Source organism: Arachis hypogaea, chromosome 12, assembly GCF_003086295.3.
Source record: "Arachis hypogaea cultivar Tifrunner chromosome 12, arahy.Tifrunner.gnm2.J5K5, whole genome shotgun sequence".
NCBI classification, from domain to species: domain Eukaryota; kingdom Viridiplantae; phylum Streptophyta; class Magnoliopsida; order Fabales; family Fabaceae; genus Arachis; species Arachis hypogaea.
This window is the reverse complement of record NC_092047.1, coordinates 68,371,582-68,381,912: the sequence shown is the minus strand read 5'-3', so window position 1 is coordinate 68,381,912 and position 10,331 is coordinate 68,371,582. Positions and strand designations below refer to the sequence as shown.

Below are 10,331 nucleotides of genomic sequence, written 5' to 3'. Positions count from 1 at the left end.
CATGGCTCACGCGACCGCGCGACATAGAGGAAATCGCAGTGACGCAGACGCATGGCTCACGTGACCGCGCGGATTGGAACTGCACAAGTGACGCAGAGGCATGGACGATGCGCACGCGTGGCAAGGCAAAACGCCGAATGACGCATCCGCATGAATGACGCGATCACGTGACATGCGCGATCTGCAGAATCTGTAGAATTCGCTGGGGGCAATTTCGGGCCCTGTTTTGACCCAATTTTCAGCCTAGAAAAGCAGACTAGAGCCAAGGAACATGCAGAAACGAAAACAATAATTCATTACAGACAATTCTCAGTTTTAGATCTAGTTTTACTCCTCCTCTAGGTTTTCTCTCTACACATTCATAGTTCTTAGGATTTTATTTTTATTGCTTTTCGCATTGGGATATTGAGAAGAGTTATTACCTCAGCAAGACTTCGTCATTCTAGTTTGTTTTCTTTACCTGTCTCTTACTCTTCCATGTCCTTTGTTTATTTGGAATTATTATTGAATTATTTTTAGAGTTTATTAATATAAGAACTATTTTTATTTTTAATTAATCCCTTTGATTATTGTTTATCATGTCTTTCTATATTTCCCCTTCCTATGTTATGAATTCTACATTCACAATGAGCGAGTAGTTCCATAACTTGGATGGGAGTTGATTGAAAGGAAGATCTTGAGTTGGAATGCTTAAGAGAAAAATTGTAATTGGGTTTATTGTTGGTTTGCCCTCTAGTCACTGACACCAATCCTTTTCAATTGAACGGATTAGGACTTGTGAATAGAAATAGCTTTCTAACTTGTTTGACTTTTCCTTACCTAGTAAGGGATAACTAAACAGAACAACCCTCAATTATCAATTAATCTTGAGAGTACTCCAACAAGAATAGGGCTTCCAACTAATCTACTCCCAGCCAAGGCTTTTATTTAAAATTACACACATTCTCTAATTTAATTTCCTGTTATTTAACTCAAACCATTTTTCGAAAACATCTGATTAATAAAATAGCACACCTTTCTGCAAATCGTTGGGAGATGACCTGGGACTCATACTCCCAGTATTTTAATTTAAATTTTGTGACAACCTTCTAAATTGATAAGCAGATTTCTGGTTGGTTAAGAACTGTACTTGCAAGTATCTCTTATATTAATTTCTTAACTCACCAATTTTTGCCACATCAGTTCTCCCTAGGAAATGCAATGAAATGTTCATTATTGGCTAGGAGAGAAATGGGGGTCGGATGATAGCAATTAGCAAGAAATTAAAATGCAAGAAGGTAGCTTAACATTCAAGAAATTAAATGAAGGCAAGTAAGGGCAATGAAAAAGGAATTTAAATGACAAAAATAAGCTTTTGGTGAGAATTGAGTAATTAGGGCTTTCTATCCTAGTAGTGGACCATAAACATGGTAATTGTGCGTGGATTAATCCCAATTAGTTAACCCTACATCGAGGATAAGTCAACTAGGCATAATTAATCTCAATCCCTAAGTCCTAAGTCAACACTAGTGGGTCACTTAGAGTCAAAGGAAACCAAATTAATTAACAACCTTCACACAATGGGAAATAGACATCCACCACTCAAGTTCACCCAAACCACACAATTTCTCAACCAAGAGTGAGAAAAACTATGCAAAAGCCCAACCAAGCATTTTGTCAAATACTTGGTGGGCAAGTAAAGAAAGCATGGTAAAATGACAAGAAATAATAAATGCTACAACTACTAAGCAAGGAAAATAAAGATAGCAACTCAATAAAGCAATAAATGACATGAAACATAAAATTGTATTAAATGTAAATTAAAATAACAAGAGTGTGCTTAAACATATAAAAGGCAACAAAAATGGAAATTAAAAAGATAAGCCATGAAAATTAAGACAATAAAGTAAAGAAAGGTAGAAGAAACTAGATTAAAACAAGAATTAAAAAGGAAAATTACAAAGAAAATAAACTAAACACCCTAGGTTCTAGAGAGAAGGGGGAGCTTCTCTCTCTAGAAAATGAACTACATGATGCAAAACTAGCCTTAATTGCTCCCCCCTTTCACATGGAGTGAGGCCTTATCTAATATAGGAAGAATCAGCTTCAGAAGGTCCAAAAACTGGGCTTTGGAGGCCCAGAAATTGCCCCCAGCAATTTCCATTAAGTGAGTCACGTGCTGGGACCTGTGCGGCCGCATAGATGTGTGCGTCCGCACACTTCGCTGAATTTCCACCTGTGCGTACGCATAGAGGGTTGTGCGCACGTACGCATGCTAATTTCCTCCTTGTGCGTACGCACGCATACTTGTGCGCACGCACGCATGGCTGTGTGCTTCTCTTTTGTTTTCTTCATGTTTTCTCCCTTTTTGCATGCTTTCTTCCACTTTTACCAACCCATTCTTGCCGCTAGGACCTGAAATCACTCAACAAACATATTACGGTATCGAATTGAATAAAAGTGAGGTTAAATTACTCAATTTAAGCACAAAAATGCATGTTTTCACATTTAGGCTCAATTTAGGGATCAAACACACAAGTATGCTATTTTGGTGAATAAGTGTGAGTTTATGTGATGAAATCCATCCAATTATAGCCAAAATATATCATCAAATATGGATTCATCAATTCCCCTACACTTAAAACAATAGCATCTCCTCATGCTAAACACATACAAAGGAGAAGGATAAAAGGGCAAGCAACTTATTCAATGCAACTATCTATATGCATGCACGTATGTATATACTATATCTATCTATCTATCTATCTATAATATCCTATTGATTTGGTAAAAGCAACAATCAAATTCTAAGCAAGTGTATAGACATATAGGACTAGGCAAAGAGATAACCCAATGCAATCAAAATCTAAAGAATTGATTCAACTCATCAAAAAGAAGCAAATTGCAAGAATGCATGATAAGAAGGGTGGAAACATAGAATTGAGTGATCGAACCCTCACTAGGTGTGTATACACTCTCAACGCTCAGTGTTTAAGGTTTAATCACTCAAATATCCTCTAATCATGCTTTGAAGGATTTGCTTTTCATCTAACAATCAACAATCATGTGATGCATGAATGCAAGTATCATGAGGTCTTTTTAGGGTTGTAATGGGGTTAGGGTTAAGGTGGGATAGATATGGCTAAGTGGACTAAAGAATTGGATCTTTAATTAGCTCAAGTATCTCACTCAACCTATATCAACCAAATTACAAACTATGCAACCTAACTTCCCATTCCCTTTTTATACACATTCATGCATCTTTTTCATCCAAGTCCATATATGCATTTCTTATTTATTCATTTAATTTTCTTTTTCCTTTTTAGGGAGACCTTTGTCCCATCTTATTACTATATTTTTCTTACATTTTTTTTCTATTTCTTTTTTTTTTATGACAAATGCATACGGTTAAAGCAAATTGAAACATGAATGTGCACCCATTTTCCAAATTTTTCAATAATTACCCAAAACAACATTTTTTTTCTCTACCAATGTTTTCCAAAATTTCTCCCACACTTAAATGACACACACACCTTAACCTAAGCTAATCAAAGATGCAATTCAAAGTAATTCATGGTTTTTCGCTTAAGCTTTTGATTTGGTTATAATTTGAACAAAGGGGTTTAACAAGCTCAAAGGGGTTAACAATGGTAGATGCAAGGGTAAGGCTATATGAGTGACTGAGTTTAATTCAAAGATGGCCTCAATCATGCTAAATGCATTCAAGACATCAAATATTGGAAATAAAGAATCAAGCAAAACCAAGATCACAATCATAGAAGATATATATCACACAATGAACAAAATTAGTGGTTAAAAGGTGTAACCACTCATTAAGGCTCAACAACTCACAAGGTATTTGTTCTATCTCTCTTCTATGTTCAATAAAAATTCATTCAAGCAAGTTTGAAAACAGTTTTGTCAATCAATTCAATAGAATGCCCTTGAAACAAAATTCTTGGAAATCTTTGTCGTTTTTCACCAAAAATTATTTCCTATATGTATGTATGATGTGATGGATGCAATTTTTTCAAAATTTTCTAGTTCTTTTCCTAATTTTCAACAAGCAAAAATTAACATGAACAATTTGGACAAAATTGAACTAGGCATATGCTATTCACATCATCCAATCACAACTTCTATCTATAAGCTATATATTATGCAAAAGATGCAAAAATGCAATAGGTATAACTATGATATATATACCAAAAGAAAATGCAATGCAACAGTTAAAAACACTCCAAATATGTACAAGAAACATAATAAAAAGAAACAAAAATAAAGTGCAAAGTGTTCGGAAAAGAGAATTTACACCCCAAAATGACGAATCCTCCCCCACACTTAAGCGTTGCACGGTCCTCCATGCACGAACACAATCCGGGGGGGGGGAATGTCTCTAAGGTGCTCCATCTTCATCTGACCGATATGGGGACTCGGGTTGTGTGGAAATTGCCAAGTCCAATGTGTGCTCTGTGATGCCAAGGCATCTTAGGCTAGTTTCACTAGCATTTTTCTGTTAGTTTTAGTTGTTTTATGCATTTTCTTGAGCTTAAAGTAACCAAGAATGGTTAAATGAATAACAAAGCAATGAACCATCCAAACAGTATGATTTTGATGCAAATTCCATGAGTTTTAGTTATATTACTTGAATGCTATGAATGGAAGAATTCTCACGAAATTTTGCAAGACTTTGATGCAATTGTTTGGATGATTTCAGGAAAGAAGAGGCTAGGCAAGGAAGCAACAAAATCAATAAAGGAAGCTTGAATATCACATGTGGAGTTTAAGTTCCAGTTTAAGCTTAAACTGGAGCTTAAACGCCAGAATCATGAAGGCTAAGAAATGCTGAAACTGAAGTTTAACCTCCAGTTTAACCTTAAACTGGAGGTTAAACGCCAGAATGAGAATTCCACTCAGGAAGCATTTCCACGTTTAACCTCCAGTTTAACCTTAAACTGGAGGTTAAACGCCAGAAATGGGAAGTGCACCAGGGAGCCATTTCCACGTTTAAGCTCCAGTTTAACCTTAAACTGGAGCTTAAACGTGTTCGACCAAGTTTTCTCCTCCAGGGTTGCTTTCTCCATTTCCACGTTTAAGCTCCAGTTTAACCTTAAACTGGAGCTTAAACGTGTTCGACACCTCCAGGGCTACCTTTCTCAGCTTCCACGTTTAAGCTCCAGTTTAACCTTAAACTGGAGCTTAAACGTGTTCGACCTCCCAGATGGCTTTCTCTATTTCCACGTTTAAGCTCCAGTTTAACCTTAAACTGGAGCTTAAACGTGTTCGACCTCCAGGATGGCTTTCTCTATTTCCATGTTTAAGCTCCAGTTTAACCTTAAACTGGAGCTTAAACGTGTTCGACCTCCAGGGCTGCCTTTCCTATCTCCACGTTTAAGCTTCAGTTTAACCTTAAACTGAAGCTTAAACGTGTTCGACTACGTTACCCTCCAGGGCTGCCTTCTTCCATTTCCACGTTTAAGCTTCAGTTTAGCCTTAAACTGAAGCTTAAACGTGCTTCCACAAAAGGCATCACTGGAAGTGTCTGGCGTTTAAGCTGCAGTTTAAGTTTAAACTGCAACTTAAACACCACTCTTGGAGAAGGTTTCTGGGCCAAAAATATTGCAGTTTAAGTTAGTATTTGAGCACAAACATTAACTTAAACTTACTCTGGTATGAAACCCAATTAATATCATGGTTTATGGGATTGGGCCTGAAGGATTGATGAGTCTGAAATTTCAATTTGTTGAGTCATGTGTCATTATTTGATTATCACTAAGTTGGCTCAATGAATGTTACAGAATTTGGATCAGCAGCCTCATCAAGATTATGGATCATAAACCCAAGGCAAAAGGAAAGCAGGGAGAGGCCTCAAAGCCCAAGAAACACAACAGAAGCTCAGTATAGAAAGTGTATAAATAGGATAGAATTTAAGTTAGGAAGGACTTTTACCTTTTCATTTTTGGCTAGTTTTCATATCTTTGTAATTGAATTCAGAGCTATGACTCACTAAACCCCCTTTTATTGGGTTAGGGAGCTCTATTGTAATTCAATGAATCAATAATAGTTTATCTTCTTCTTCAATCTTTTCTCTTGAATTTTGTTAGAAAGCTTCTCGATCTAATTCCATTGGGTAGTTGTCTTGGGAAAGAAACTACCCATAATTGGAATCCTTCGGAACCTTGGGAAAGGAATGGAGGATTCATGCTAGAGAAGCTTTCTCACAGTGAATTGGATTGGGGTTTGGATGGATATTGTGACATGTAATCCTACCAAATTGTGGTTCATGAAACTGTGTGGTAAAATCAGTGATCGAGCATCATCTCTTCTTATGAACATTTAAACCAAGGGATTGGGAATTTGTTTGTTTTTAGAGAGAATTGGTGAGCCAAGGGATTGGGATCCAATCATATAAGATTGCCAAGCAAAATTCAATGAACGCATTGGTTGAGGAAGAGATAACATGTTTTGATTCGGAGATCTCAATATCTCCTATAACCCAATGAATTCCCCATTTCTGATTTCCACTTTCTCTTTACATTCTGCAACTCAATTCATGCAATCACCCCCATTCCCTTTTAATTTCAGCAATTTAGCTTCTGCTCTTTAATTCATGCAATTTAAGATTCCGCCATTTAAATTTCTTGTCATTTACGTTTCCCGCCAATTTTACATTCCGCAATTCTCATCTAAATCTTGATTCCGCTCAACTAGAACACACTTCTAATCCGAATTGCTCACTCAACCAATCCTTGTGGGATTCGACCTCACTCTATTGTGAGTTTTTACTTGACGATAACCGGTGCACTTGCCGGAAGGAATTTTGCCAATCGTGCAATTTCCTAAATCGTAGCATAACAAGTTTATGCGCATCAAGTTTATGGCGCCGTTGCCGGGGATTGGTTTTCGATTGACAATTCTCAAATTGGAAGTTAACTAGATTGAGCAATTTTTTTGTTGTTTTGATTAATTCAGTACAAGTACTTGTTGAATTTTAATTTCTGCACTCTGTCACATGCTTTCTTTCTTTATGCCTTTAAATTCAAGCAACTAACTCACTGACTCACTAACTGTTTGAATTAATTCCTCAACTGCTCTAACCATACTCTTTCATTAACCAAGAGTATTTCACTTGTTTGTTGCCTGTGCTGTGTTCTTGTATGACAGGTAGGAGAGGAGAGACATCAACTCCTCCATATACCGAACCAGAGAGGACCCTTCATAGACTTAGAAGGGAAGCAAGAGGGAAGAGAATACTGGGAGAAGAAGAATCTGAAGGAGAATCTGAGGACAATTTTGAGGAAGCTCTAGATCTCAACATGGATAGAGAAGTTCACAACCATGAGAGAGCTGATGGAAACAATGCCATTCCTGAGAGGAGGGTTCTTAGTTCATACATAAACCCAACCTCTGGGAATTGTGGTAGCAGCATTCAGAAACCACCCATTCAGGCCAACAATTTTGAACTCAAACCACAGCTAATATCACTTGTGGAGAATCATTGTTCATTTGGTGGGAGTGCTAATGAAGATCCAAACCAACATCTCACAAAATTCCTGAGAATTTGCGACACTGTGAAGTCCAATGGAGTCCAGGAAGATGCCTATAAATTGCTTTTGTTCCCATTTTCACTTAGGGACAAGGCAGCGAAGTGGCTGGAATCATTCCCAAGGGGGAGCCTAACAACATGGGACGAGGTGGAAAGCAAGTTTCTGGCACGTTTCTACCCCCCCACAAAAGGTCAATAGGCTTCGATCTGAGGTTCAGACTTTTAGACAACAAGATGGTGAAACTCTCTACGAGGCATGGGAAAGATTCAAGGATTTGACAAGGAAATGCCCACCAGACATGTTCCATGACTGGGTGCAATTGCATATTTTCTATGATGGACTGTCTTATGAATCAAGGAAGGCTGTAGACCATTCATCAGGAGGTTCATTGAACAGGAAAAAGACTGTGGAAGAAGCCATTGAAGTGATTGAGACAGTGGCTGAGAATGAGTACTACTATGCATCAGAGAGACACAACACTAAGAGAGTCATGGAGCTGAACCATGTTGATACAATTCTAGCCCAAAACAAGGTGTTTGCCAAGCAACTAGCAGAGCTCACCAGGAAATTAGAAACAAAACAAGTGGCTGCAATACACACACAAGATCAAGGGGAAGAAAGTACTGAAGGAGGTGATTGGGAAGAGGCCAATTATGTAGGAAATCAACAAAGGCAACCATATGATCCACATTCCAACACTTACAACCCAGGCTGGAAAAACCACCCAAACTTTGGGTGGGGAAACCAGCAAAACCAACATAACAAGTCCACATACCAAAACTCCAACCAAAGATCATACCAAGCCACACAAAACACTTACTCTCAACCACCATATCATGGCCAAAATAATCAACCTACCCAACCTAACCCGAACCAACAATTTCAAGATCAATTAAACAGGATAGAAGGAATGCTTGCAACCATGAGTCAAGACATAACCGAATTGAAAGCTTTTAAGGAAGAAGTAAATTCTAACCTGCAAAACCAAGGAACTGCCATCCAGAAGCTAGAAAATCAAATTGTGTATTTGTCTAAGCAAACCCCTGGGACAAGCGTTTCTCATGCTGCCAAGGCTATTGCAAGGGAAGAATGTAAGGCCATAACCCTCAGAAGTGGGAAAAATCTAAAGGAGATCTCAAAGGAAACCACAGAGGATGAAGCAAAGGAAAATGTGAGAGATAAGGAACAAGGACAATCTTTTACATCGTCTGCAACAAAAGAAAAAGAAAAAGAGGTCCTGAAGCCTTATACACCTAAAGCACCATATCCTCAACGTTTGATGAAAAGTGAAAAGGATGGCCAATTCTCCAGGTTCTTGGAGATTTTCAAGAAGCTTCAAATCAACATTCCGTTTGCTGAGGCAATAGAGCAAATGCCACTCTATGCAAAATTCTTAAAGGAATTAATGACCAAGAAAAGAAGCTGGAGAAACGAGGAAACTGTGTTGTTAACTGAAGAATGCAGTGCCATCATCCAGCACAAATTGCCTCAGAAATTGAAGGATCCAGGCAGTTTCCAAATCCCCTGCATCATAGGAGAAGTCATGGTGGAGAAGGCCTTGTGTGACTTAGGGGCCAGTATCAATTTGATGTCTCTAACAATGATGAGAAGAATGAAGATTGAGGAAGCCAAACCAACAAGAATGGCCCTCCAATTGGCGGATCGAACTTTTAAATTCCCTCATGGGATAGTTGAGGATTTGTTGGTGAAAGTGGGAGATTTTATATTTCCTGCTGATTTTGTGGTGTTAGATATGGAGGAAGAAGCCAAAGCTTCAATAATTCTGGGAAGACCCTTCCTGGCTACTGCTGGAGCCATCATAGATGTACAAAAGGGTGAACTCACTCTTAGACTACATGATGAGAAATTGGTGTTTAACGTATTCAAGGCAATGAGCTATCCATCAGAATCACTAAGGGAATGCATGAGGGTGGATGTAGTGGACATTGCAGTACAAGAAACCTTTGAGGAAACAACAAAGGAAGTGGCAGAGGAGGAGTTCACCAAGGACATAGAAGTTAGTGACATCAAGGCTGCTGAAACAACCATGCCAAGCATGCCAGAGATAGTGAAAGAAGAGAAGGAAGCACCAAAACCTGAGCTCAAAGCATTGCCCCCTAATCTCAAGTATGCATACTTGGGTAGTGATGAGAGTCATCCTGTTATCATTAGCTCTGCCCTGAGTCAAGAACAGGAAGAATAATTGATCAAGGTGCTACAAAATTATCAAGATGCCATTGGATGGACCCTAGCTGATTTGAAGGGGATAAGTTCATCCATATGCATGCATAAAATCTTGTTAGAAGACGATGCTAGACCCTCCATCCAATCTCAGAGAAGATTGAATCCCGTCATGAAAGAAGTGGTACAAAAGGAGGTCATGAAGTTATGGCAGGCAGGGGTAATCTACCCCATTTCTGATAGCCCATGGGTTAGTCCCATCCATGTAGTTCCCAAGAAAGGTGGCATAACTGTGGTGCCAAATGAGAGGAACGAACTCATACCCACAAGAACTGTCACTGGGTGGAGGATGTGCATAGACTACAGGAAGCTCAATGAAGCCACCAGAAAAGATCATTTCCCACTCCCATTCATGGATCAGATGCTTGAAAGGCTTGCAGGACATGCTTACTATTGCTTTTTGGATGGATACTCAGGCTATAATCAGATAGTAGTTGATCCTAGAGATCAAGAGAAAACATCATTTGTTTGTCCATATGGAGTTTTTGCTTATAGACGCATGCCCTTTGGATTGTGCAATGCACCTGCCACTTTTCAAAGATGCATGCTGTCCATCTTTTCGGA

At 38.6% G+C, this 10,331-nt stretch overlaps 1 non-coding gene across 1 annotated transcript; it reads right to left on the bottom strand.

Moving 5' to 3' along the window:
• Positions 1–7,722: 7,722 nt before the first annotated feature.
• Positions 7,723–7,826, bottom strand: LOC112731833 (small nucleolar RNA R71). Its single transcript, XR_003167589.1, has one exon. It is a non-coding gene; the product is annotated as a small nucleolar RNA R71 (small nucleolar RNA).
• Positions 7,827–10,331: the final 2,505 nt, after the last annotated feature.